General features: G+C 45.1%; 18 non-coding genes across 18 annotated transcripts; all 18 read left to right on the top strand.

Annotated features, from left to right (window-relative positions):
- Nucleotides 1-792: 792 nt before the first annotated feature.
- On the top strand, nt 793-983 carry LOC141195954 (U2 spliceosomal RNA). Its single transcript, XR_012268525.1, has one exon. It is a non-coding gene; the product is annotated as a U2 spliceosomal RNA (small nuclear RNA).
- Nucleotides 984-2,106: 1,123 nt separating this feature from the next.
- On the top strand, nt 2,107-2,297 carry LOC141194788 (U2 spliceosomal RNA). The gene has a single exon (XR_012267408.1). It is a non-coding gene; the product is annotated as a U2 spliceosomal RNA (small nuclear RNA).
- Nucleotides 2,298-3,421: 1,124 nt separating this feature from the next.
- Nucleotides 3,422-3,612, top strand: LOC141194787 (U2 spliceosomal RNA). Its single transcript, XR_012267407.1, has one exon. It is a non-coding gene; the product is annotated as a U2 spliceosomal RNA (small nuclear RNA).
- Nucleotides 3,613-4,736: 1,124 nt separating this feature from the next.
- LOC141195953 (U2 spliceosomal RNA) lies at nt 4,737-4,927 on the top strand. Its single transcript, XR_012268524.1, has one exon. It is a non-coding gene; the product is annotated as a U2 spliceosomal RNA (small nuclear RNA).
- A 1,123-nt stretch (nt 4,928-6,050) lies between these two features.
- On the top strand, nt 6,051-6,241 carry LOC141194786 (U2 spliceosomal RNA). The gene has a single exon (XR_012267406.1). It is a non-coding gene; the product is annotated as a U2 spliceosomal RNA (small nuclear RNA).
- Nucleotides 6,242-7,363: 1,122 nt separating this feature from the next.
- On the top strand, nt 7,364-7,554 carry LOC141194784 (U2 spliceosomal RNA). The gene has a single exon (XR_012267404.1). It is a non-coding gene; the product is annotated as a U2 spliceosomal RNA (small nuclear RNA).
- Nucleotides 7,555-8,676: 1,122 nt separating this feature from the next.
- Nucleotides 8,677-8,867, top strand: LOC141196074 (U2 spliceosomal RNA). Its single transcript, XR_012268640.1, has one exon. It is a non-coding gene; the product is annotated as a U2 spliceosomal RNA (small nuclear RNA).
- Nucleotides 8,868-9,987: 1,120 nt separating this feature from the next.
- LOC141194783 (U2 spliceosomal RNA) lies at nt 9,988-10,178 on the top strand. Its single transcript, XR_012267403.1, has one exon. It is a non-coding gene; the product is annotated as a U2 spliceosomal RNA (small nuclear RNA).
- Nucleotides 10,179-11,298: 1,120 nt separating this feature from the next.
- LOC141194782 (U2 spliceosomal RNA) lies at nt 11,299-11,489 on the top strand. The gene has a single exon (XR_012267402.1). It is a non-coding gene; the product is annotated as a U2 spliceosomal RNA (small nuclear RNA).
- Nucleotides 11,490-12,610: 1,121 nt separating this feature from the next.
- LOC141194781 (U2 spliceosomal RNA) lies at nt 12,611-12,801 on the top strand. The gene has a single exon (XR_012267401.1). It is a non-coding gene; the product is annotated as a U2 spliceosomal RNA (small nuclear RNA).
- Nucleotides 12,802-13,913: 1,112 nt separating this feature from the next.
- On the top strand, nt 13,914-14,104 carry LOC141196153 (U2 spliceosomal RNA). The gene has a single exon (XR_012268718.1). It is a non-coding gene; the product is annotated as a U2 spliceosomal RNA (small nuclear RNA).
- A 1,120-nt stretch (nt 14,105-15,224) lies between these two features.
- Nucleotides 15,225-15,415, top strand: LOC141195723 (U2 spliceosomal RNA). The gene has a single exon (XR_012268301.1). It is a non-coding gene; the product is annotated as a U2 spliceosomal RNA (small nuclear RNA).
- A 1,126-nt stretch (nt 15,416-16,541) lies between these two features.
- Nucleotides 16,542-16,732, top strand: LOC141194780 (U2 spliceosomal RNA). The gene has a single exon (XR_012267400.1). It is a non-coding gene; the product is annotated as a U2 spliceosomal RNA (small nuclear RNA).
- Nucleotides 16,733-17,853: 1,121 nt separating this feature from the next.
- On the top strand, nt 17,854-18,044 carry LOC141194779 (U2 spliceosomal RNA). The gene has a single exon (XR_012267399.1). It is a non-coding gene; the product is annotated as a U2 spliceosomal RNA (small nuclear RNA).
- A 1,121-nt stretch (nt 18,045-19,165) lies between these two features.
- Nucleotides 19,166-19,356, top strand: LOC141194778 (U2 spliceosomal RNA). The gene has a single exon (XR_012267398.1). It is a non-coding gene; the product is annotated as a U2 spliceosomal RNA (small nuclear RNA).
- Nucleotides 19,357-20,476: 1,120 nt separating this feature from the next.
- Nucleotides 20,477-20,667, top strand: LOC141194777 (U2 spliceosomal RNA). The gene has a single exon (XR_012267397.1). It is a non-coding gene; the product is annotated as a U2 spliceosomal RNA (small nuclear RNA).
- A 1,121-nt stretch (nt 20,668-21,788) lies between these two features.
- On the top strand, nt 21,789-21,979 carry LOC141194776 (U2 spliceosomal RNA). Its single transcript, XR_012267396.1, has one exon. It is a non-coding gene; the product is annotated as a U2 spliceosomal RNA (small nuclear RNA).
- A 1,120-nt stretch (nt 21,980-23,099) lies between these two features.
- Nucleotides 23,100-23,290, top strand: LOC141194775 (U2 spliceosomal RNA). Its single transcript, XR_012267395.1, has one exon. It is a non-coding gene; the product is annotated as a U2 spliceosomal RNA (small nuclear RNA).
- The last annotated feature ends 700 nt before the right edge of the window (nt 23,291-23,990 follow it).

The raw sequence follows: 23,990 nt of genomic DNA, 5'->3' as shown, positions 1-23,990 counted from the left end.
TGACCTTTCAGTATATTGTTGCACACACACCATCTATTTAGCAAATGCCCTTGTTATCAACAGCAGCCTTTTAAACTCACCTGAGCTAACAGGTATGTGAGCTGGTTACTCTGCTGCGCTTAAAATTTCTTTTTTGGTTTGCTACAATGCCTTTTCTGAAACGTTGTCTCCCTCTGCTGGAACACTGACTTCTTTCATTTAATGCCTGCAGACTATAAAAGAGAAACCAACCCAAAAAGTTTGGTTGATTAGTCTGTGGCATTCTTTTAAACTGTTGCTTATGGCGGTCTGTGAGCTTCTCAGTGACATTCAGCCATCCAGGTATCCCGCCTGCAGTAGACGGAATGTGGCAATGGAACGCTGGCTGCGCGTGTCATAATAGGCTCTGAGCCTTTATATACCTGCGCACAGCAGCAGCCACCTTCAGTCTGCTGCTGGACAGCCAGCAGCAGCAGCAGCAGGAGAGGTAATTAATCAGCAACCCTCCTGCTAAGGGTAGACAGCTGCTCGTTCCACCCCCCCCCCCCCCCCCGCCTTAATTGGTTCTCCTCCCTTCCAACGGTGTTGAGGCGGGTGGGAACAGCCGGGGGTTGAGGGTACTGTGCTAAAAGAGGTGGAGTTATGCAGATCTAAAACGCGTGGATTGCAGCAGCAGCAAGCCGAAAAGTGCAGGCATGTGAGGGATCTAGAGGTTGACAGCATGTCTTCTTAACGGGAGTCCAGGTGGCCATCTCCACAAATGGACTTTTCAGAATCCTTGGGTGGCACCGTAGTCGGAAACCAATTCTGGTTATCGCTTCTCGGCCTTTTGGCTAAGATCAAGTGTAGTATCTGTTCTTATCAGTTTAATATCTGATACGTCCCCTATCTGGGGACCATATATTAAATGGATTTTTAGAACAGGGAGATGGAAAAAGAGCTTGCTCTGTCCACTCCACACATTGACCTGGTATTGCAGTATCTCCAGGACCGGTGCACCCCTTCTTTAATGCAGTTTCTAAAATCAGAAAGAATTGAATTCAATGCTTTTTGTTCATTTTGCTTGTTTGTCGGATTTTGGGATGGACTCTTTGGCTTTGCTTTTCTTCTCCTCATTGGATTTTTCATGTTAAAAGTTGCAGAAGCCAGATGACAAGCTCATTTTGGTTCAACTTCAGCAACTGTGCATTGCATTGCCATGTAATGTAATGTAATGCAATGCTATCTATCTAGCTCTCCCTCTATACTTCCTTTTGGATAAACAGACATATTAGGCAAGCATTTTGGAGCTTTCACCTAAATAACTACAGGTGGTGAGATAAGCTGCACAATATAATTGACCTTTCAGTATATTGTTGCACACACACCATCTATTTAGCAAATGCCCTTGTTATCAACAGCAGCCTTTTAAACTCACCTGAGCTAACAGGTATGTGAGCTGGTTACTCTGCTGCGCTTAAAATTTCTTTTTTGGTTTGCTACAATGCCTTTTCTGAAACGTTGTCTCCCTCTGCTGGAACACTGACTTCTTTCATTTAATGCCTGCAGACTATAAAAGAGAAACCAACCCAAAAAGTTTGGTTGATTAGTCTGTGGCATTCTTTTAAACTGTTGCTTATGGCGGTCTCTGTGAGCTTCTCAGTGACATTCAGCCATCCAGGTATCCCGCCTGCAGTAGACGGAATGTGGCAATGGAACGCTGGCTGCGCGTGTCATAATAGGCTCTGAGCCTTTATATACCTGCGCACAGCAGCAGCCACCTTCAGTCTGCTGCTGGACAGCCAGCAGCAGCAGCAGCAGGAGAGGTAATTAATCAGCAACCCTCCTGCTAAGGGTAGACAGCTGCTCGTTCCACCCCCCCCCCCCTGCCTTAATTGGTTCTCCTCCCTTCCAACGGTGTTGAGGCGGGTGGGAACAGCCGGGGGTTGAGGGTACTGTGCTAAAAGAGGTGGAGTTATGCAGATCTAAAACGCGTGGATTGCAGCAGCAGCAAGCCGAAAAGTGCAGGCATGTGAGGGATCTAGAGGTTGACAGCATGTCTTCTTAACGGGAGTCCAGGTGGCCATCTCCACAAATGGACTTTTCAGAATCCTTGGGTGGCACCGTAGTCGGAAACCAATTCTGGTTATCGCTTCTCGGCCTTTTGGCTAAGATCAAGTGTAGTATCTGTTCTTATCAGTTTAATATCTGATACGTCCCCTATCTGGGGACCATATATTAAATGGATTTTTAGAACAGGGAGATGGAAAAAGAGCTTGCTCTGTCCACTCCACGCATTGACCTGGTATTGCAGTATCTCCAGGACCGGTGCACCCCTTCTTTAATGCAGTTTCTAAAATCAGAAAGAATTGAATTCAATGCTTTTTGTTCATTTTGCTTGTTTGTCGGATTTTGGGATGGACTCTTTGGCTTTGCTTTTCTTCTCCTCATTGGATTTTTCATGTTAAAAGTTGCAGAAGCCAGATGACAAGCTCATTTTGGTTCAACTTCAGCAACTGTGCATTGCATTGCCATGTAATGTAATGTAATGCAATGCTATCTATCTAGCTCTCCCTCTATACTTCCTTTTGGATAAACAGACATATTAGGCAAGCATTTTGGAGCTTTCACCTAAATAACTACAGGTGGTGAGATAAGCTGCACAATATAATTGACCTTTCAGTATATTGTTGCACACACACCATCTATTTAGCAAATGCCCTTGTTATCAACAGCAGCCTTTTAAACTCACCTGAGCTAACAGGTATGTGAGCTGGTTACTCTGCTGCGCTTAAAATTTCTTTTTTGGTTTGCTACAATGCCTTTTCTGAAACATTGTCTCCCTCTGCTGGAACACTGACTTCTTTCATTTAATGCCTGCAGACTATAAAAGAGAAACCAACCCAAAAAGTTTGGTTGATTAGTCTGTGGCATTCTTTTAAACTGTTGCTTATGGCGGTCTCTGTGAGCTTCTCAGTGACATTCAGCCATCCAGGTATCCCGCCTGCAGTAGACGGAATGTGGCAATGGAACGCTGGCTGCGCGTGTCATAATAGGCTCTGAGCCTTTATATACCTGCGCACAGCAGCAGCCACCTTCAGTCTGCTGCTGGACAGCCAGCAGCAGCAGCAGCAGGAGAGGTAATTAATCAGCAACCCTCCTGCTAAGGGTAGACAGCTGCTCGTTCCACCCCCCCCCCCCCCGCCTTAATTGGTTCTCCTCCCTTCCAACGGTGTTGAGGCGGGTGGGAACAGCCGGGGGTTGAGGGTACTGTGCTAAAAGAGGTGGAGTTATGCAGATCTAAAACGCGTGGATTGCAGCAGCAGCAAGCCGAAAAGTGCAGGCATGTGAGGGATCTAGAGGTTGACAGCATGTCTTCTTAACGGGAGTCCAGGTGGCCATCTCCACAAATGGACTTTTCAGAATCCTTGGGTGGCACCGTAGTCGGAAACCAATTCTGGTTATCGCTTCTCGGCCTTTTGGCTAAGATCAAGTGTAGTATCTGTTCTTATCAGTTTAATATCTGATACGTCCCCTATCTGGGGACCATATATTAAATGGATTTTTAGAACAGGGAGATGGAAAAAGAGCTTGCTCTGTCCACTCCACGCATTGACCTGGTATTGCAGTATCTCCAGGACCGGTGCACCCCTTCTTTAATGCAGTTTCTAAAATCAGAAAGAATTGAATTCAATGCTTTTTGTTCATTTTGCTTGTTTGTCGGATTTTGGGATGGACTCTTTGGCTTTGCTTTTCTTCTCCTCATTGGATTTTTCATGTTAAAAGTTGCAGAAGCCAGATGACAAGCTCATTTTGGTTCAACTTCAGCAACTGTGCATTGCATTGCCATGTAATGTAATGTAATGCAATGCTATCTATCTAGCTCTCCCTCTATACTTCCTTTTGGATAAACAGACATATTAGGCAAGCATTTTGGAGCTTTCACCTAAATAACTACAGGTGGTGAGATAAGCTGCACAATATAATTGACCTTTCAGTATATTGTTGCACACACACCATCTATTTAGCAAATGCCCTTGTTATCAACAGCAGCCTTTTAAACTCACCTGAGCTAACAGGTATGTGAGCTGGTTACTCTGCTGCGCTTAAAATTTCTTTTTTGGTTTGCTACAATGCCTTTTCTGAAACGTTGTCTCCCTCTGCTGGAACACTGACTTCTTTCATTTAATGCCTGCAGACTATAAAAGAGAAACCAACCCAAAAAGTTTGGTTGATTAGTCTGTGGCATTCTTTTAAACTGTTGCTTATGGCGGTCTGTGAGCTTCTCAGTGACATTCAGCCATCCAGGTATCCCGCCTGCAGTAGACGGAATGTGGCAATGGAACGCTGGCTGCGCGTGTCATAATAGGCTCTGAGCCTTTATATACCTGCGCACAGCAGCAGCCACCTTCAGTCTGCTGCTGGACAGCCAGCAGCAGCAGCAGCAGGAGAGGTAATTAATCAGCAACCCTCCTGCTAAGGGTAGACAGCTGCTCGTTCCACCCCCCCCCCCCCCCCGCCTTAATTGGTTCTCCTCCCTTCCAACGGTGTTGAGGCGGGTGGGAACAGCCGGGGGTTGAGGGTACTGTGCTAAAAGAGGTGGAGTTATGCAGATCTAAAACGCGTGGATTGCAGCAGCAGCAAGCCGAAAAGTGCAGGCATGTGAGGGATCTAGAGGTTGACAGCATGTCTTCTTAACGGGAGTCCAGGTGGCCATCTCCACAAATGGACTTTTCAGAATCCTTGGGTGGCACCGTAGTCGGAAACCAATTCTGGTTATCGCTTCTCGGCCTTTTGGCTAAGATCAAGTGTAGTATCTGTTCTTATCAGTTTAATATCTGATACGTCCCCTATCTGGGGACCATATATTAAATGGATTTTTAGAACAGGGAGATGGAAAAAGAGCTTGCTCTGTCCACTCCACACATTGACCTGGTATTGCAGTATCTCCAGGACCGGTGCACCCCTTCTTTAATGCAGTTTCTAAAATCAGAAAGAATTGAATTCAATGCTTTTTGTTCATTTTGCTTGTTTGTCGGATTTTGGGATGGACTCTTTGGCTTTGCTTTTCTTCTCCTCATTGGATTTTTCATGTTAAAAGTTGCAGAAGCCAGATGACAAGCTCATTTTGGTTCAACTTCAGCAACTGTGCATTGCATTGCCATGTAATGTAATGTAATGCAATGCTATCTATCTAGCTCTCCCTCTATACTTCCTTTTGGATAAACAGACATATTAGGCAAGCATTTTGGAGCTTTCACCTAAATAACTACAGGTGGTGAGATAAGCTGCACAATATAATTGACCTTTCAGTATATTGTTGCACACACACCATCTATTTAGCAAATGCCCTTGTTATCAACAGCAGCCTTTTAAACTCACCTGAGCTAACAGGTATGTGAGCTGGTTACTCTGCTGCGCTTAAAATTTCTTTTTTGGTTTGCTACAATGCCTTTTCTGAAACGTTGTCTCCCTCTGCTGGAACACTGACTTCTTTCATTTAATGCCTGCAGACTATAAAAGAGAAACCAACCCAAAAAGTTTGGTTGATTAGTCTGTGGCATTCTTTTAAACTGTTGCTTATGGCGGTCTCTGTGAGCTTCTCAGTGACATTCAGCCATCCAGGTATCCCGCCTGCAGTAGACGGAATGTGGCAATGGAACGCTGGCTGCGCGTGTCATAATAGGCTCTGAGCCTTTATATACCTGCGCACAGCAGCAGCCACCTTCAGTCTGCTGCTGGACAGCCAGCAGCAGCAGCAGCAGGAGAGGTAATTAATCAGCAACCCTCCTGCTAAGGGTAGACAGCTGCTCGTTCCACCCCCCCCCCCCTGCCTTAATTGGTTCTCCTCCCTTCCAACGGTGTTGAGGCGGGTGGGAACAGCCGGGGGTTGAGGGTACTGTGCTAAAAGAGGTGGAGTTATGCAGATCTAAAACGCGTGGATTGCAGCAGCAGCAAGCCGAAAAGTGCAGGCATGTGAGGGATCTAGAGGTTGACAGCATGTCTTCTTAACGGGAGTCCAGGTGGCCATCTCCACAAATGGACTTTTCAGAATCCTTGGGTGGCACCGTAGTCGGAAACCAATTCTGGTTATCGCTTCTCGGCCTTTTGGCTAAGATCAAGTGTAGTATCTGTTCTTATCAGTTTAATATCTGATACGTCCCCTATCTGGGGACCATATATTAAATGGATTTTTAGAACAGGGAGATGGAAAAAGAGCTTGCTCTGTCCACTCCACGCATTGACCTGGTATTGCAGTATCTCCAGGACCGGTGCACCCCTTCTTTAATGCAGTTTCTAAAATCAGAAAGAATTGAATTCAATGCTTTTTGTTCATTTTGCTTGTTTGTCGGATTTTGGGATGGACTCTTTGGCTTTGCTTTTCTTCTCCTCATTGGATTTTTCATGTTAAAAGTTGCAGAAGCCAGATGACAAGCTCATTTTGGTTCAACTTCAGCAACTGTGCATTGCATTGCCATGTAATGTAATGTAATGCAATGCTATCTATCTAGCTCTCCCTCTATACTTCCTTTTGGATAAACAGACATATTAGGCAAGCATTTTGGAGCTTTCACCTAAATAACTACAGGTGGTGAGATAAGCTGCACAATATAATTGACCTTTCAGTATATTGTTGCACACACACCATCTATTTAGCAAATGCCCTTGTTATCAACAGCAGCCTTTTAAACTCACCTGAGCTAACAGGTATGTGAGCTGGTTACTCTGCTGCGCTTAAAATTTCTTTTTTGGTTTGCTACAATGCCTTTTCTGAAACGTTGTCTCCCTCTGCTGGAACACTGACTTCTTTCATTTAATGCCTGCAGACTATAAAAGAGAAACCAACCCAAAAAGTTTGGTTGATTAGTCGGTGGCATTCTTTTAAACTGTTGCTTATGGCGGTCTCTGTGAGCTTCTCAGTGACATTCAGCCATCCAGGTATCCCGCCTGCAGTAGACGGAATGTGGCAATGGAACGCTGGCTGCGCGTGTCATAATAGGCTCTGAGCCTTTATATACCTGCGCACAGCAGCAGCCACCTTCAGTCTGCTGCTGGACAGCCAGCAGCAGCAGCAGCAGGAGAGGTAATTAATCAGCAACCCTCCTGCTAAGGGTAGACAGCTGCTCGTTCCACCCCCCCCCCCCGCCTTAATTGGTTCTCCTCCCTTCCAACGGTGTTGAGGCGGGTGGGAACAGCCGGGGGTTGAGGGTACTGTGCTAAAAGAGGTGGAGTTATGCAGATCTAAAACGCGTGGATTGCAGCAGCAGCAAGCCGAAAAGTGCAGGCATGTGAGGGATCTAGAGGTTGACAGCATGTCTTCTTAACGGGAGTCCAGGTGGCCATCTCCACAAATGGACTTTTCAGAATCCTTGGGTGGCACCGTAGTCGGAAACCAATTCTGGTTATCGCTTCTCGGCCTTTTGGCTAAGATCAAGTGTAGTATCTGTTCTTATCAGTTTAATATCTGATACGTCCCCTATCTGGGGACCATATATTAAATGGATTTTTAGAACAGGGAGATGGAAAAAGAGCTTGCTCTGTCCACTCCACGCATTGACCTGGTATTGCAGTATCTCCAGGACCGGTGCACCCCTTCTTTAATGCAGTTTCTAAAATCAGAAAGAATTGAATTCAATGCTTTTTGTTCATTTTGCTTGTTTGTCGGATTTTGGGATGGACTCTTTGGCTTTGCTTTTCTTCTCCTCATTGGATTTTTCATGTTGAAAGTTGCAGAAGCCAGATGACAAGCTCATTTTGGTTCAACTTCAGCAACTGTGCATTGCATTGCCATGTAATGTAATGTAATGCAATGCTATCTATCTAGCTCTCCCTCTATACTTCCTTTTGGATAAACAGACATATTAGGCAAGCATTTTGGAGCTTTCACCTAAATAACTACAGGTGGTGAGATAAGCTGCACAATATAATTGACCTTTCAGTATATTGTTGCACACACACCATCTATTTAGCAAATGCCCTTGTTATCAACAGCAGCCTTTTAAACTCACCTGAGCTAACAGGTATGTGAGCTGGTTACTCTGCTGCGCTTAAAATTTCTTTTTTGGTTTGCTACAATGCCTTTTCTGAAACGTTGTCTCCCTCTGCTGGAACACTGACTTCTTTCATTTAATGCCTGCAGACTATAAAAGAGAAACCAACCCAAAAAGTTTGGTTGATTAGTCTGTGGCATTCTTTTAAACTGTTGCTTATGGCGGTCTCTGTGAGCTTCTCAGTGACATTCAGCCATCCAGGTATCCCGCCTGCAGTAGACGGAATGTGGCAATGGAACGCTGGCTGCGCGTGTCATAATAGGCTCTGAGCCTTTATATACCTGCGCACAGCAGCAGCCACCTTCAGTCTGCTGCTGGACAGCCAGCAGCAGCAGCAGCAGGAGAGGTAATTAATCAGCAACCCTCCTGCTAAGGGTAGACAGCTGCTCGTTCCACCCCCCCCCCCCGCCTTAATTGGTTCTCCTCCCTTCCAACGGTGTTGAGGCGGGTGGGAACAGCCGGGGGTTGAGGGTACTGTGCTAAAAGAGGTGGAGTTATGCAGATCTAAAACGCGTGGATTGCAGCAGCAGCAAGCCGAAAAGTGCAGGCATGTGAGGGATCTAGAGGTTGACAGCATGTCTTCTTAACGGGAGTCCAGGTGGCCATCTCCACAAATGGACTTTTCAGAATCCTTGGGTGGCACCGTAGTCGGAAACCAATTCTGGTTATCGCTTCTCGGCCTTTTGGCTAAGATCAAGTGTAGTATCTGTTCTTATCAGTTAAATATCTGATACGTCCCCTATCTGGGGACCATATATTAAATGGATTTTTAGAACAGGGAGATGGAAAAAGAGCTTGCTCTGTCCACTCCACGCATTGACCTGGTATTGCAGTATCTCCAGGACCGGTGCACCCCTTCTTTAATGCAGTTTCTAAAATCAGAAAGAATTGAATTCAATGCTTTTTGTTCATTTTGCTTGTTTGTCGGATTTTGGGATGGACTCTTTGGCTTTGCTTTTCTTCTCCTCATTGGATTTTTCATGTTGAAAGTTGCAGAAGCCAGATGACAAGCTCATTTTGGTTCAACTTCAGCAACTGTGCATTGCATTGCCATGTAATGTAATGTAATGCAATGCTATCTATCTAGCTCTCCCTCTATACTTCCTTTTGGATAAACAGACATATTAGGCAAGCATTTTGGAGCTTTCACCTAAATAACTACAGGTGGTGAGATAAGCTGCACAATATAATTGACCTTTCAGTATATTGTTGCACACACACCATCTATTTAGCAAATGCCCTTGTTATCAACAGCAGCCTTTTAAACTCACCTGAGCTAACAGGTATGTGAGCTGGTTACTCTGCTGCGCTTAAAATTTCTTTTTTGGTTTGCTACAATGCCTTTTCTGAAACGTTGTCTCCCTCTGCTGGAACACTGACTTCTTTCATTTAATGCCTGCAGACTATAAAAGAGAAACCAACCCAAAAAGTTTGGTTGATTAGTCTGTGGCATTCTTTTAAACTGTTGCTTATGGCGGTCTCTGTGAGCTTCTCAGTGACATTCAGCCATCCAGGTATCCCGCCTGCAGTAGACGGAATGTGGCAATGGAACGCTGGCTGCGCGTGTCATAATAGGCTCTGAGCCTTTATATACCTGCGCACAGCAGCAGCCACCTTCAGTCTGCTGCTGGACAGCCAGCAGCAGCAGCAGCAGGAGAGGTAATTAATCAGCAACCCTCCTGCTAAGGGTAGACAGCTGCTCGTTCCACCCCCCCCCCGCCTTAATTGGTTCTCCTCCCTTCCAACGGTGTTGAGGCGGGTGGGAACAGCCGGGGGTTGAGGGTACTGTGCTAAAAGAGGTGGAGTTATGCAGATCTAAAACGCGTGGATTGCAGCAGCAGCAAGCCGAAAAGTGCAGGCATGTGAGGGATCTAAAGGTTGACAGCATGTCTTCTTAACGGGAGTCCAGGTGGCCATCTCCACAAATGGACTTTTCAGAATCCTTGGGTGGCACCGTAGTCGGAAACCAATTCTGGTTATCGCTTCTCGGCCTTTTGGCTAAGATCAAGTGTAGTATCTGTTCTTATCAGTTTAATATCTGATACGTCCCCTATCTGGGGACCATATATTAAATGGATTTTTAGAACAGGGAGATGGAAAAAGAGCTTGCTCTGTCCACTCCACGCATTGACCTGGTATTGCAGTATCTCCAGGACCGGTGCACCCCTTCTTTAATGCAGTTTCTAAAATCAGAAAGAATTGAATTCAATGCTTTTTGTTCATTTTGCTTGTTTGTCGGATTTTGGGATGGACTCTTTGGCTTTGCTTTTCTTCTCCTCATAGGATTTTTCATGTTAAAAGTTGCAGAAGCCAGATGACAAGCTCATTTTGGTTCAACTTCAGCAACTGTGCATTGCATTGCCATGTAATGTAATGTAATGCAATGCTATCTATCTAGCTCTCCCTCTATACTTCCTTTTGGATAAACAGACATATTAGGCAAGCATTTTGGAGCTTTCACCTAAATAACTACAGGTGGTGAGATAAGCTGCACAATATAATTGACCTTTCAGTATATTGTTGCACACACACCATCTATTTAGCAAATGCCCTTGTTATCAACAGCAGCCTTTTAAACTCACCTGAGCTAACAGGTATGTGAGCTGGTTACTCTGCTGCGCTTAAAATTTCTTTTTTGGTTTGCTACAATGCCTTTTCTGAAACGTTGTCTCCCTCTGCTGGAACACTGACTTCTTTCATTTAATGCCTGCAGACTATAAAAGAGAAACCAACCCAAAAAGTTTGGTTGATTAGTCTGTGGCATTCTTTTAAACTGTTGCTTATGGCGGTCTCTGTGAGCTTCTCAGTGACATTCAGCCATCCAGGTATCCCGCCTGCAGTAGACGGAATGTGGCAATGGAACGCTGGCTGCGCGTGTCATAATAGGCTCTGAGCCTTTATATACCTGCGCACAGCAGCAGCCACCTTCAGTCTGCTGCTGGACAGCCAGCAGCAGCAGCAGCAGGAGAGGTAATTAATCAGCAACCCTCCTGCTAAGGGTAGACAGCTGCTCGTTCCACCCCCCCCCCGCCTTAATTGGTTCTCCTCCCTTCCAACGGTGTTGAGGCGGGTGGGAACAGCCGGGGGTTGAGGGTACTGTGCTAAAAGAGGTGGAGTTATGCAGATCTAAAACGCGTGGATTGCAGCAGCAGCAAGCCGAAAAGTGCAGGCATGTGAGGGATCTAAAGGTTGACAGCATGTCTTCTTAACGGGAGTCCAGGTGGCCATCTCCACAAATGGACTTTTCAGAATCCTTGGGTGGCACCGTAGTCGGAAACCAATTCTGGTTATCGCTTCTCGGCCTTTTGGCTAAGATCAAGTGTAGTATCTGTTCTTATCAGTTTAATATCTGATACGTCCCCTATCTGGGGACCATATATTAAATGGATTTTTAGAACAGGGAGATGGAAAAAGAGCTTGCTCTGTCCACTCCACGCATTGACCTGGTATTGCAGTATCTCCAGGACCGGTGCACCCCTTCTTTAATGCAGTTTCTAAAATCAGAAAGAATTGAATTCAATGCTTTTTGTTCATTTTGCTTGTTTGTCGGATTTTGGGATGGACTCTTTGGCTTTGCTTTTCTTCTCCTCATAGGATTTTTCATGTTAAAAGTTGCAGAAGCCAGATGACAAGCTCATTTTGGTTCAACTTCAGCAACTGTGCATTGCATTGCCATGTAATGTAATGTAATGCAATGCTATCTATCTAGCTCTCCCTCTATACTTCCTTTTGGATAAACAGACATATTAGGCAAGCATTTTGGAGCTTTCACCTAAATAACTACAGGTGGTGAGATAAGCTGCACAATATAATTGACCTTTCAGTATATTGTTGCACACACACCATCTATTTAGCAAATGCCCTTGTTATCAACAGCAGCCTTTTAAACTCACCTGAGCTAACAGGTATGTGAGCTGGTTACTCTGCTGCGCTTAAAATTTCTTTTTTGGTTTGCTACAATGCCTTTTCTGAAACGTTGTCTCCCTCTGCTGGAACACTGACTTCTTTCATTTAATGCCTGCAGACTATAAAACAGAAATCAACCCAAAAAGTTTGGTTGATTAGTCTGTGGCATTCTTTTAAACTGTTGCTTATGGCGGTCTCTGTGAGCTTCTCAGTGACATTCAGCCATCCAGGTATCCCGCCTGCAGTAGACGGAATGTGGCAATGGAACGCTGGCTGCGCGTGTAATAATAGGCTCTGAGCCTTTATATACCTGCGCACAGCAGCAGCCACCTTCAGTCTGCTGCTGGACAGCCAGCAGCAGCAGCAGCAGGAGAGGTAATTAATCAGCAACCCTCCTGCTAAGGGTAGACAGCTGCTCGTTCCACCCCCCCCCCCGCCTTAATTGGTTCTCCTCCCTTCCAACGGTGTTGAGGCGGGTGGGAACAGCCGGGGGTTGAGGGTACTGTGCTAAAAGAGGTGGAGTTATGCAGATCTAAAACGCGTGGATTGCAGCAGCAGCAAGCCGAAAAGTGCAGGCATGTGAGGGATCTAGAGGTTGACAGCATGTCTTCTTAACGGGAGTCCAGGTGGCCATCTCCACAAATGGACTTTTCAGAATCCTTGGGTGGCACCGTAGTCGGAAACCAATTCTGGTTATCGCTTCTCGGCCTTTTGGCTAAGATCAAGTGTAGTATCTGTTCTTATCAGTTTAATATCTGATACGTCCCCTATCTGGGGACCATATATTAAATGGATTTTTAGAACAGGGAGATGGAAAAAGAGCTTGCTCTGTCCACTCCACGCATTGACCTGGTATTGCAGTATCTCCAGGACCGGTGCACCCCTTCTTTAATGCAGTTTCTAAAATCAGAAAGAATTGAATTCAATGCTTTTTGTTCATTTTGCTTGTTTGTCGGATTTTGGGATGGACTCTTTGGCTTTGCTTTTCTTCTCCTCATTGGATTTTTCATGTTAAAAGTTGCAGAAGTCAGATGACAAGCTCATTTTGGTTCAACTTCAGCAACTGTGCATTGCATTGCCATGTAATGTAATGTAATGCAATGCTATCTATCTAGCTCTCCCTCTATACTTCCTTTTGGATAAACAGACATATTAGGCAAGCATTTTGGAGCTTTCACCTAAATAACTACAGGTGGTGAGATAAGCTGCACAATATAATTGACCTTTCAGTATATTGTTGCACACACACCATCTATTTAGCAAATGCCCTTGTTATCAACAGCAGCCTTTTAAACTCACCTGAGCTAACAGGTATGTGAGCTGGTTACTCTGCTGCGCTTAAAATTTCTTTTTTGGTTTGCTACAATGCCTTTTCTGAAACGTTGTCTCCCTCTGCTGGAACACTGACTTCTTTCATTTAATGCCTGCAGACTATAAAAGAGAAACCAACCCAAAAAGTTTGGTTGATTAGTCTGTGGCATTCTTTTAAACTGTTGCTTATGGCGGTCTCTGTGAGCTTCTCAGTGACATTCAGCCATCCAGGTATCCCGCCTGCAGTAGACGGAATGTGGCAATGGAACGCTGGCTGCGCGTGTCATAATAGGCTCTGAGCCTTTATATACCTGCGCACAGCAGCAGCCACCTTCAGTCTGCTGCTGGACAGCCAGCAGCAGGAGAGGTAATTAATCAGCAACCCTCCTGCTAAGGGTAGACAGCTGCTCGTTCCACCACCCCCCCCGCCTTAATTAGTTCTCCTCCCTTCCAACGGTGTTGAGGCGGGTGGGAACAGCCGGGGGTTGAGGGTACTGTGCTAAAAGAGGTGGAGTTATGCAGATCTAAAACGCGTGGATTGCAGCAGCAGCAAGCCGAAAAGTGCAGGCATGTGAGGGATCTAGAGGTTGACAGCATGTCTTCTTAACGGGAGTCCAGGTGGCCATCTCCACAAATGGACTTTTCAGAATCCTTGGGTGGCACCGTAGTCGGAAACCAATTCTGGTTATCGCTTCTCGGCCTTTTGGCTAAGATCAAGTGTAGTATCTGTTCTTATCAGTTTATTATCTGATACGTCCCCTATCTGGGGACCATATATTAAATGGATTTTTAGAACAGGGAGATGGAAAAAGAGCTTGCTCTGTCCACTCCACGCATTGACCTGGTATTGCAGTATCTCCAGGACTGGTGCACCCCTTCTTTAATGCAGTTTCTAAAATCAGAAAGAATTGAATTCAATGCTTTTTGTTCATTTTGCTTGTTTGTCGGATTTTGGGATGGACTCTTTGGCTTTGCTTTTCTTCTCCTCATTGGATTTTTCATGTTAAAAGTTGCAGAAGCCAGATGACAAGCTCATTTTGGTTCAACTTCAGCAACTGTGCATTGCATTGCCATGTAATGTAATGTAATGCAATGCTATCTATCTAGCTCTCCCTCTATACTTCCTTTTGGATAAACAGACATATTAGGCAAGCATTTTGGAGCTTTCACCTAAATAACTACAGGTGGTGAGATAAGCTGCACAATATAATTGACCTTTCAGTATATTGTTGCACACACACCATCTATTTAGCAAATGCCCTTGTTATCAACAGCAGCCTTTTAAACTCACCTGAGCTAACAGGTATGTGAGCTGGTTACTCTGCTGCGCTTAAAATTTCTTTTTTGGTTTGCTACAATGCCTTTTCTGAAACGTTGTCTCCCTCTGCTGGAACACTGACTTCTTTCATTTAATGCCTGCAGACTATAAAAGAGAAACCAACCCAAAAAGTTTGGTTGATTAGTCTGTGGCATTCTTTTAAACTGTTGCTTATGGCGGTCTCTGTGAGCTTCTCAGTGACATTCAGCCATCCAGGTATCCCGCCTGCAGTAGACGGAATGTGGCAATGGAACGCTGGCTGCGCGTGTCATAATAGGCTCTGAGCCTTTATATACCTGCGCACAGCAGCAGCCACCTTCAGTCTGCTGCTGGACAGCCAGCAGCAGCAGCAGCAGGAGAGGTAATTAATCAGCAACCCTCCTGCTAAGGGTAGACAGCTGCTCGTTCCACCCCCCCCCCGCCTTAATTGGTTCTCCTCCCTTCCAACGGTGTTGAGGCGGGTGGGAACAGCCGGGGGTTGAGGGTACTGTGCTAAAAGTGGTGGAGTTATGCAGATCTAAAACGCGTGGATTGCAGCAGCAGCAAGCCGAAAAGTGCAGGCATGTGAGGGATCTAGAGGTTGACAGCATGTCTTCTTAACGGGAGTCCAGGTGGCCATCTCCACAAATGGACTTTTCAGAATCCTTGGGTGGCACCGTAGTCGGAAACCAATTCTGGTTATCGCTTCTCGGCCTTTTGGCTAAGATCAAGTGTAGTATCTGTTCTTATCAGTTTAATATCTGATACGTCCCCTATCTGGGGACCATATATTAAATGGATTTTTAGAACAGGGAGATGGAAAAAGAGCTTGCTCTGTCCACTCCACGCATTGACCTGGTATTGCAATATCTCCAGGACCGGTGCACCCCTTCTTTAATGCAGTTTCTAAAATCAGAAAGAATTGAATTCAATGCTTTTTGTTCATTTTGCTTGTTTGTCGGATTTTGGGATGGACTCTTTGGCTTTGCTTTTCTTCTCCTCATTGGATTTTTCATGTTAAAAGTTGCAGAAGCCAGATGACAAGCTCATTTTGGTTCAACTTCAGCAACTGTGCATTGCATTGCCATGTAATGTAATGTAATGCAATGCTATCTATCTAGCTCTCCCTCTATACTTCCTTTTGGATAAACAGACATATTAGGCAAGCATTTTGGAGCTTTCACCTAAATAACTACAGGTGGTGAGATAAGCTGCACAATATAATTGACCTTTCAGTATATTGTTGCACACACACCATCTATTTAGCAAATGCCCTTGTTATCAACAGCAGCCTTTTAAACTCACCTGAGCTAACAGGTATGTGAGCTGGTTACTCTGCTGCGCTTAAAATTTCTTTTTTGGTTTGCTACAATGCCTTTTCTGAAACGTTGTCTCCCTCTGCTGGAACACTGACTTCTTTCATTTAATGCCTGCAGACTATAAAAGAGAAACCAACCCAAAAAGTTTGGTTGATTAGTCTGTGGCATTCTTTTAAACTGTTGCTTATGGCGGTCTCTGTCAGCTTCTCAGTGACATTCAGCCATCCAGGTATCCCGCCTGCAGTAGACGGAATGTGGCAATGGAACGCTGGCTGCGCGTGTAATAATAGGCTCTGAGCCTTTATATACCTGCGCACAGCAGCAGCCACCTTCAGTCTGCTGCTGGACAGCCAGCAGCAGCAGCAGCAGGAGAGGTAATTAATCAGCAACCCTCCTGCTAAGGGTAGACAGCTGCTCGTTCCACCCCCCCCCCCCCCCCGCCTTAATTGGTTCTCCTCCCTTCCAACGGTGTTGAGGCGGGTGGGAACAGCCGGGGGTTGAGGGTACTGTGCTAAAAGAGGTGGAGTTATGCAGATCTAAAACGCGTGGATTGCAGCAGCAGCAAGCCGAAAAGTGCAGGCATGTGAGGGATCTAGAGGTTGACAGCATGTCTTCTTAACGGGAGTTCAGGTGGCCATCTCCACAAATGGACTTTTCAGAATCCTTGGGTGGCACCGTAGTCGGAAACCAATTCTGGTTATCGCTTCTCGGCCTTTTGGCTAAGATCAAGTGTAGTATCTGTTCTTATCAGTTTAATATCTGATACGTCCCCTATCTGGGGACCATATATTAAATGGATTTTTAGAACAGGGAGATGGAAAAAGAGCTTGCTCTGTCCACTCCACGCATTGACCTGGTATTGCAGTATCTCCAGGACCGGTGCACCCCTTCTTTAATGCAGTTTCTAAAATCAGAAAGAATTGAATTCAATGCTTTTTGTTCATTTTGCTTGTTTGTCGGATTTTGAGATGGACTCTTTGGCTTTGCTTTTCTTCTCCTCATTGGATTTTTCATGTTAAAAGTTGCAGAAGCCAGATGACAAGCTCATTTTGGTTCAACTTCAGCAACTGTGCAATGCATTGCCATGTAATGTAATGTAATGCAATGCTATCTATCTAGCTCTCCCTCTATACTTCCTTTTGGATAAACAGACATATTAGGCAAGCATTTTGGAGCTTTCACCTAAATAACTACAGGTGGTGAGATAAGCTGCACAATATAATTGACCTTTCAGTATATTGTTGCACACACACCATCTATTTAGCAAATGCCCTTGTTATCAACAGCAGCCTTTTAAACTCACCTGAGCTAACAGGTATGTGAGCTGGTTACTCTGCTGCGCTTAAAATTTCTTTTTTGGTTTGCTACAATGCCTTTTCTGAAACGTTGTCTCCCTCTGCTGGAACACTGACTTCTTTCATTTAATGCCTGCAGACTGTAAAAGAGAAACCAACCCAAAAAGTTTGGTTGATTAGTCTGTGGCATTCTTTTAAACTGTTGCTTATGGCGGTCTCTGTGAGCTTCTCAGTGACATTCAGCCATCCAGGTATCCCGCCTGCAGTAGACGGAATGTGGCAATGGAACGCTGGCTGCGCGTGTCATAATAGGCTCTGAGCCTTTATATACCTGCGCACAGCAGCAGCCACCTTCAGTCTGCTGCTGGACAGCCAGCAGCAGCAGCAGCAGGAGAGGTAATTAATCAGCAACCCTCCTGCTAAGGGTAGACAGCTGCTCGTTCCACCCCCCCCCCCGCCTTAATTGGTTCTCCTCCCTTCCAACGGTGTTGAGGCGGGTGGGAACAGCCGGGGGTTGAGGGTACTGTGCTAAAAGAGGTGGAGTTATGCAGATCTAAAACGCGTGGATTGCAGCAGCAGCAAGCCGAAAAGTGCAGGCATGTGAGGGATCTAGAGGTTGACAGCATGTCTTCTTAACGGGAGTCCAGGTGGCCATCTCCACAAATGGACTTTTCAGAATCCTTGGGTGGCACCGTAGTCGGAAACCAATTCTGGTTATCGCTTCTCGGCCTTTTGGCTAAGATCAAGTGTAGTATCTGTTCTTATCAGTTTAATATCTGATACGTCCCCTATCTGGGGACCATATATTAAATGGATTTTTAGAACAGGGAGATGGAAAAAGAGCTTGCTCTGTCCACTCCACGCATTGACCTGGTATTGCAGTATCTCCAGGACCGGTGCACCCCTTCTTTAATGCAGTTTCTAAAATCAGAAAGAATTGAATTCAATGCTTTTTGTTCATTTTGCTTGTTTGTCGGATTTTGAGATGGACTCTTTGGCTTTGCTTTTCTTCTCCTCATTGGATTTTTCATGTTAAAAGTTGCAGAAGCCAGATGACAAGCTCATTTTGGTTCAACTTCAGCAACTGTGCAATGCATTGCCATGTAATGTAATGTAATGCAATGCTATCTATCTAGCTCTCCCTCTATACTTCCTTTTGGATAAACAGACATATTAGGCAAGCATTTTGGAGCTTTCACCTAAATAACTACAGGTGGTGAGATAAGCTGCACAATATAATTGACCTTTCAGTATATTGTTGCACACACACCATCTATTTAGCAAATGCCCTTGTTATCAACAGCAGCCTTTTAAACTCACCTGAGCTAACAGGTATGTGAGCTGGTTACTCTGCTGCGCTTAAAATTTCTTTTTTGGTTTGCTACAATGCCTTTTCTGAAACGTTGTCTCCCTCTGCTGGAACACTGACTTCTTTCATTTAATGCCTGCAGACTATAAAAGAGAAACCAACCCAAAAAGTTTGGTTGATTAGTCTGTGGCATTCTTTTAAACTGTTGCTTATGGCGGTCTCTGTGAGCTTCTCAGTGACATTCAGCCATCCAGGTATCCCGCCTGCAGTAGACGGAATGTGGCAATGGAACGCTGGCTGCGCGTGTCATAATAGGCTCTGAGCCTTTATATACCTGCGCACAGCAGCAGCCACCTTCAGTCTGCTGCTGGACAGCCAGCAGCAGCAGCAGCAGGAGAGGTAATTAATCAGCAACCCTCCTGCTAAGGGTAGACAGCTGCTCGTTCCACCCCCCCCCCCGCCTTAATTGGTTCTCCTCCCTTCCAACGGTGTTGAGGCGGGTGGGAACAGCCGGGGGTTGAGGGTACTGTGCTAAAAGAGGTGGAGTTATGCAGATCTAAAACGCGTGGATTGCAGCAGCAGCAAGCCGAAAAGTGCAGGCATGTGAGGGATCTAGAGGTTGACAGCATGTCTTCTTAACGGGAGTCCAGGTGGCCATCTCCACAAATGGACTTTTCAGAATCCTTGGGTGGCACCGTAGTCGGAAACCAATTCTGGTTATCGCTTCTCGGCCTTTTGGCTAAGATCAAGTGTAGTATCTGTTCTTATCAGTTTAATATCTGATACGTCCCCTATCTGGGGACCATATATTAAATGGATTTTTAGAACAGGGAGATGGAAAAAGAGCTTGCTCTGTCCACTCCACGCATTGACCTGGTATTGCAGTATCTCCAGGACCGGTGCACCCCTTCTTTAATGCAGTTTCTAAAATCAGAAAGAATTGAATTCAATGCTTTTTGTTCATTTTGCTTGTTTGTCGGATTTTGGGATGGACTCTTTGGCTTTGCTTTTCTTCTCCTCATTGGATTTTTCATTTTAAAAGTTGCAGAAGCCAGATGACAAGCTCATTTTGGTTCAACTTCAGCAACTGTGCATTGCATTGCCATGTAATGTAATGTAATGCAATGCTATCTATCTAGCTCTCCCTCTATACTTCCTTTTGGATAAACAGACATATTAGGCAAGCATTTTTGAGCTTTCACCTAAATAACTACAGGTGGTGAGATAAGCTGCACAATATAATTGACCTTTCAGTATATTGTTGCACACACACCATCTATTTAGCAAATGCCCTTGTTATCAACAGCAGCCTTTTAAACTCACCTGAGCTAACAGGTATGTGAGCTGGTTACTCTGCTGCGCTTAAAATTTCTTTTTTGGTTTGCTACAATGCCTTTTCTGAAACGTTGTCTCCCTCTGCTGGAACACTGACTTCTTTCATTTAATGCCTGCAGACTATAAAAGAGAAACCAACCCAAAAAGTTTGGTTGATTAGTCTGTGGCATTCTTTTAAACTGTTGCTTATGGCGGTCTCTGTGAGCTTCTCAGTGACATTCAGCCATCCAGGTATCCCGCCTGCAGTAGACGGAATGTGGCAATGGAACGCTGGCTGCGCGTGTCATAATAGGCTCTGAGCCTTTATATACCTGCGCACAGCAGCAGCCACCTTCAGTCTGCTGCTGGACAGCCAGCAGCAGCAGCAGCAGGAGAGGTAATTAATCAGCAACCCTCCTGCTAATGGTAGACAGCTGCTCGTTCCACCCCCCCCCCGCCTTAATTGGTTCTCCTCCCTTCCAACGGTGTTGAGGCGGGTGGGAACAGCCGGGGGTTGAGGGTACTGTGCTAAAAGAGGTGGAGTTATGCAGATCTAAAACGCGTGGATTGCAGCAGCAGCAAGCCGAAAAGTGCAGGCATGTGAGGGATCTAGAGGTTGACAGCATGTCTTCTTAACGGGAGTCCAGGTGGCCATCTCCACAAATGGACTTTTCAGAATCCTTGGGTGGCACCGTAGTCGGAAACCAATTCTGGTTATCGCTTCTCGGCCTTTTGGCTAAGATCAAGTGTAGTATCTGTTCTTATCAGTTTAATATCTGATACGTCCCCTATCTGGGGACCATATATTAAATGGATTTTTAGAACAGGGAGATGGAAAAAGAGCTTGCTCTGTCCACTCCACGCATTGACCTGGTATTGCAGTATCTCCAGGACCGGTGCACCCCTTCTTTAATGCAGTTTCTAAAATCAGAAAGAATTGAATTCAATGCTTTTTGTTCATTTTGCTTGTTTGTCGGATTTTGGGATGGACTCTTTGGCTTTGCTTTTCTTCTCCTCATTGGATTTTTCATGTTAAAAGTTGCAGAAGCCAGATGACAAGCTCATTTTGGTTCAACTTCAGCAACTGTGCATTGCATTGCCATGTAATGTAATGTAATGCAATGCTATCTATCTAGCTCTCCCTCTATACTTCCTTTTGGATAAACAGACATATTAGGCAAGCATTTTGGAGCTTTCACCTAAATAACTACAGGTGGTGAGATAAGCTGCACAATATAATTGACCTTTCAGTATATTGTTGCACACACACCATCTATTTAGCAAATGCCCTTGTTATCAACAGCAGCCTTTTAAACTCACCTGAGCTAACAGGTATGTGAGCTGGTTACTCTGCTGCGCTTAAAATTTCTTTTTTGGTTTGCTACAATGCCTTTTCTGAAACGTTGTCTCCCTCTGCTGGAACACTGACTTCTTTCATTTAATGCCTGCAGACTATAAAAGAGAAACCAACCCAAAAAGTTTGGTTGATTAGTCTGTGGCATTCTTTTAAACTGTTGCTTATGGCGGTCTCTGTGAGCTTCTCAGTGACATTCAGCCATCCAGGTATCCCGCCTGCAGTAGACGGAATGTGGCAATGGAACGCTGGCTGCGCGTGTCATAATAGGCTCTGAGCCTTTATATACCTGCGCACAGCAGCAGCCACCTTCAGTCTGCTGCTGGACAGCCAGCAGCAGCAGCAGCAGGAGAGGTAATTAATCAGCAACCCTCCTGCTAAGGGTAGACAGCTGCTCGTTCCACCCCCCCCCCCGCCTTAATTGGTTCTCCTCCCTTCCAACGGTGTTGAGGCGGGTGGGAACAGCCGGGGGTTGAGGGTACTGTGCTAAAAGAGGTGGAGTTATGCAGATCTAAAACGCGTGGATTGCAGCAGCAGCAAGCCGAAAAGTGCAGGCATGTGAGGGATCTAGAGGTTGACAGCATGTCTTCTTAACGGGAGTCCAGGTGGCCATCTCCACAAATGGACTTTTCAGAATCCTTGGGTGGCACCGTAGTCGGAAACCAATTCTGGTTATCGCTTCTCGGCCTTTTGGCTAAGATCAAGTGTAGTATCTGTTCTTATCAGTTTAATATCTGATACGTCCCCTATCTGGGGACCATATATTAAATGGATTTTTAGAACAGGGAGATGGAAAAAGAGCTTGCTCTGTCCACTCCACGCATTGACCTGGTATTGCAGTATCTCCAGGACCGGTGCACCCCTTCTTTAATGCAGTTTCTAAAATCAGAAAGAATTGAATTCAATGCTTTTTGTTCATTTTGCTTGTTTGTCGGATTTTGGGATGGACTCTTTGGCTTTGCTTTTCTTCTCCTCATTGGATTTTTCATGTTAAAAGTTGCAGAAGCCAGATGACAAGCTCATTTTGGTTCAACTTCAGCAACTGTGCATTGCATTGCCATGTAATGTAATGTAATGCAATGCTATCTATCTAGCTCTCCCTCTATACTTCCTTTTGGATAAACAGACATATTAGGCAAGCATTTTGGAGCTTTCACCTAAATAACTACAGGTGGTGAGATAAGCTGCACAATATAATTGACCTTTCAGTATATTGTTGCACACACACCATCTATTTAGCAAATGCCCTTGTTATCAACAGCAGCCTTTTAAACTCACCTGAGCTAACAGGTATGTGAGCTGGTTACTCTGCTGCGCTTAAAATTTCTTTTTTGGTTTGCTACAATGCCTTTTCTGAAACGTTGTCTCCCTCTGCTGGAACACTGACTTCTTTCATTTAATGCCTGCAGTCTATAAAAGAGAAACCAACCCAAAAAGTTTGGTTGATTAGTCTGTGGCATTCTTTTAAACTGTTGCTTATGGCGGTCTCTGTGAGCTTCTCAGTGACATTCAGCCATCCAGGTATCCCGCCTGCAGTAGACGGAATGTGGCAATGGAACGCTGGCTGCGCGTGTCATAATAGGCTCTGAGCCTTTATATACCTGCGCACAGCAGCAGCCACCTTCAGTCTGCTGCTGGACAGCCAGCAGCAGCAGCAGCAGGAGAGGTAATTAATCAGCAACCCTCCTGCTAAGGGTAGACAGCTGCTCGTTCCACCCCCCCCCCGCCTTAATTGGTTCTCCTCCCTTCCAACGGTGTTGAGGCGGGTGGGAACAGCCGGGGGTTGAGGGTACTGTGCTAAAAGAGGTGGAGTTATGCAGATCTAAAACGCGTGGATTGCAGCAGCAGCAAGCCGAAAAGTGCAGGCATGTGAGGGATCTAGAGGTTGACAGCATGTCTTCTTAACGGGAGTCCAGGTGGCCATCTCCACAAATGGACTTTTCAGAATCCTTGGGTGGCACCGTAGTCGGAAACCAATTCTGGTTATCGCTTCTCGGCCTTTTGGCTAAGATCAAGTGTAGTATCTGTTCTTATCAGTTTAATATCTGATACGTCCCCTATCTGGGGACCATATATTAAATGGATTTTTAGAACAGGGAGATGGAAAAAGAGCTTGCTCTGTCCACTCCACGCATTGACCTGGTATTGCAGTATCTCCAGGACCGGTGCACCCCTTCTTTAATGCAGTTTCTAAAATCAGAAAGAATTGAATTCAATGCTTTTTGTTCATTTTGCTTGTTTGTCGGATTTTGGGATGGACTCTTTGGCTTTGCTTTTCTTCTCCTCATTGGATTTTTCATGTTAAAAGTTGCAGAAGCCAGATGACAAGCTCATTTTGGTTCAACTTCAGCAACTGTGCATTGCATTGCCATGTAATGTAATGTAATGCAATGCTATCTATCTAGCTCTCCCTCTATACTTCCTTTTGGATAAACAGACATATTAGGCAAGCATTTTGGAGCTTTCACCTAAATAACTACAGGTGGTGAGATAAGCTGCACAATATAATTGACCTTTCAGTATATTGTTGCACACACACCATCTATTTAGCAAATGCCCTTGTTATCAACAGCAGCCTTTTAAACTCACCTGAGCTAACAGGTATGTGAGCTGGTTACTCTGCTGCGCTTAAAATTTCTTTTTTGGTTTGCTACAATGCCTTTTCTGAAACGTTGTCTCCCTCTGCTGGAACACTGACTTCTTTCATTTAATGCCTGCAGACTATAAAAGAGAAACCAACCCAAAAAGTTTGGTTGATTAGTCTGTGGCATTCTTTTAAACTGTTGCTTATGGCGGTCTCTGTGAGCTTCTCAGTGACATTCAGCCATCCAGGTATCCCGCCTGCAGTAGACGGAATGTGGCAATGGAACGCTGGC

This window comes from Phyllobates terribilis, unplaced genomic scaffold (genome assembly GCF_046119375.1).
Source record: "Phyllobates terribilis strain yellow unplaced genomic scaffold, ASM4611937v1 Scaffold_74__1_contigs__length_7073193, whole genome shotgun sequence".
NCBI lineage: Eukaryota > Metazoa > Chordata > Amphibia > Anura > Dendrobatidae > Phyllobates > Phyllobates terribilis.
The sequence above is the reverse complement of the archived record's forward strand: the minus strand, read 5'-3'. Positions and strand labels throughout refer to the sequence as shown.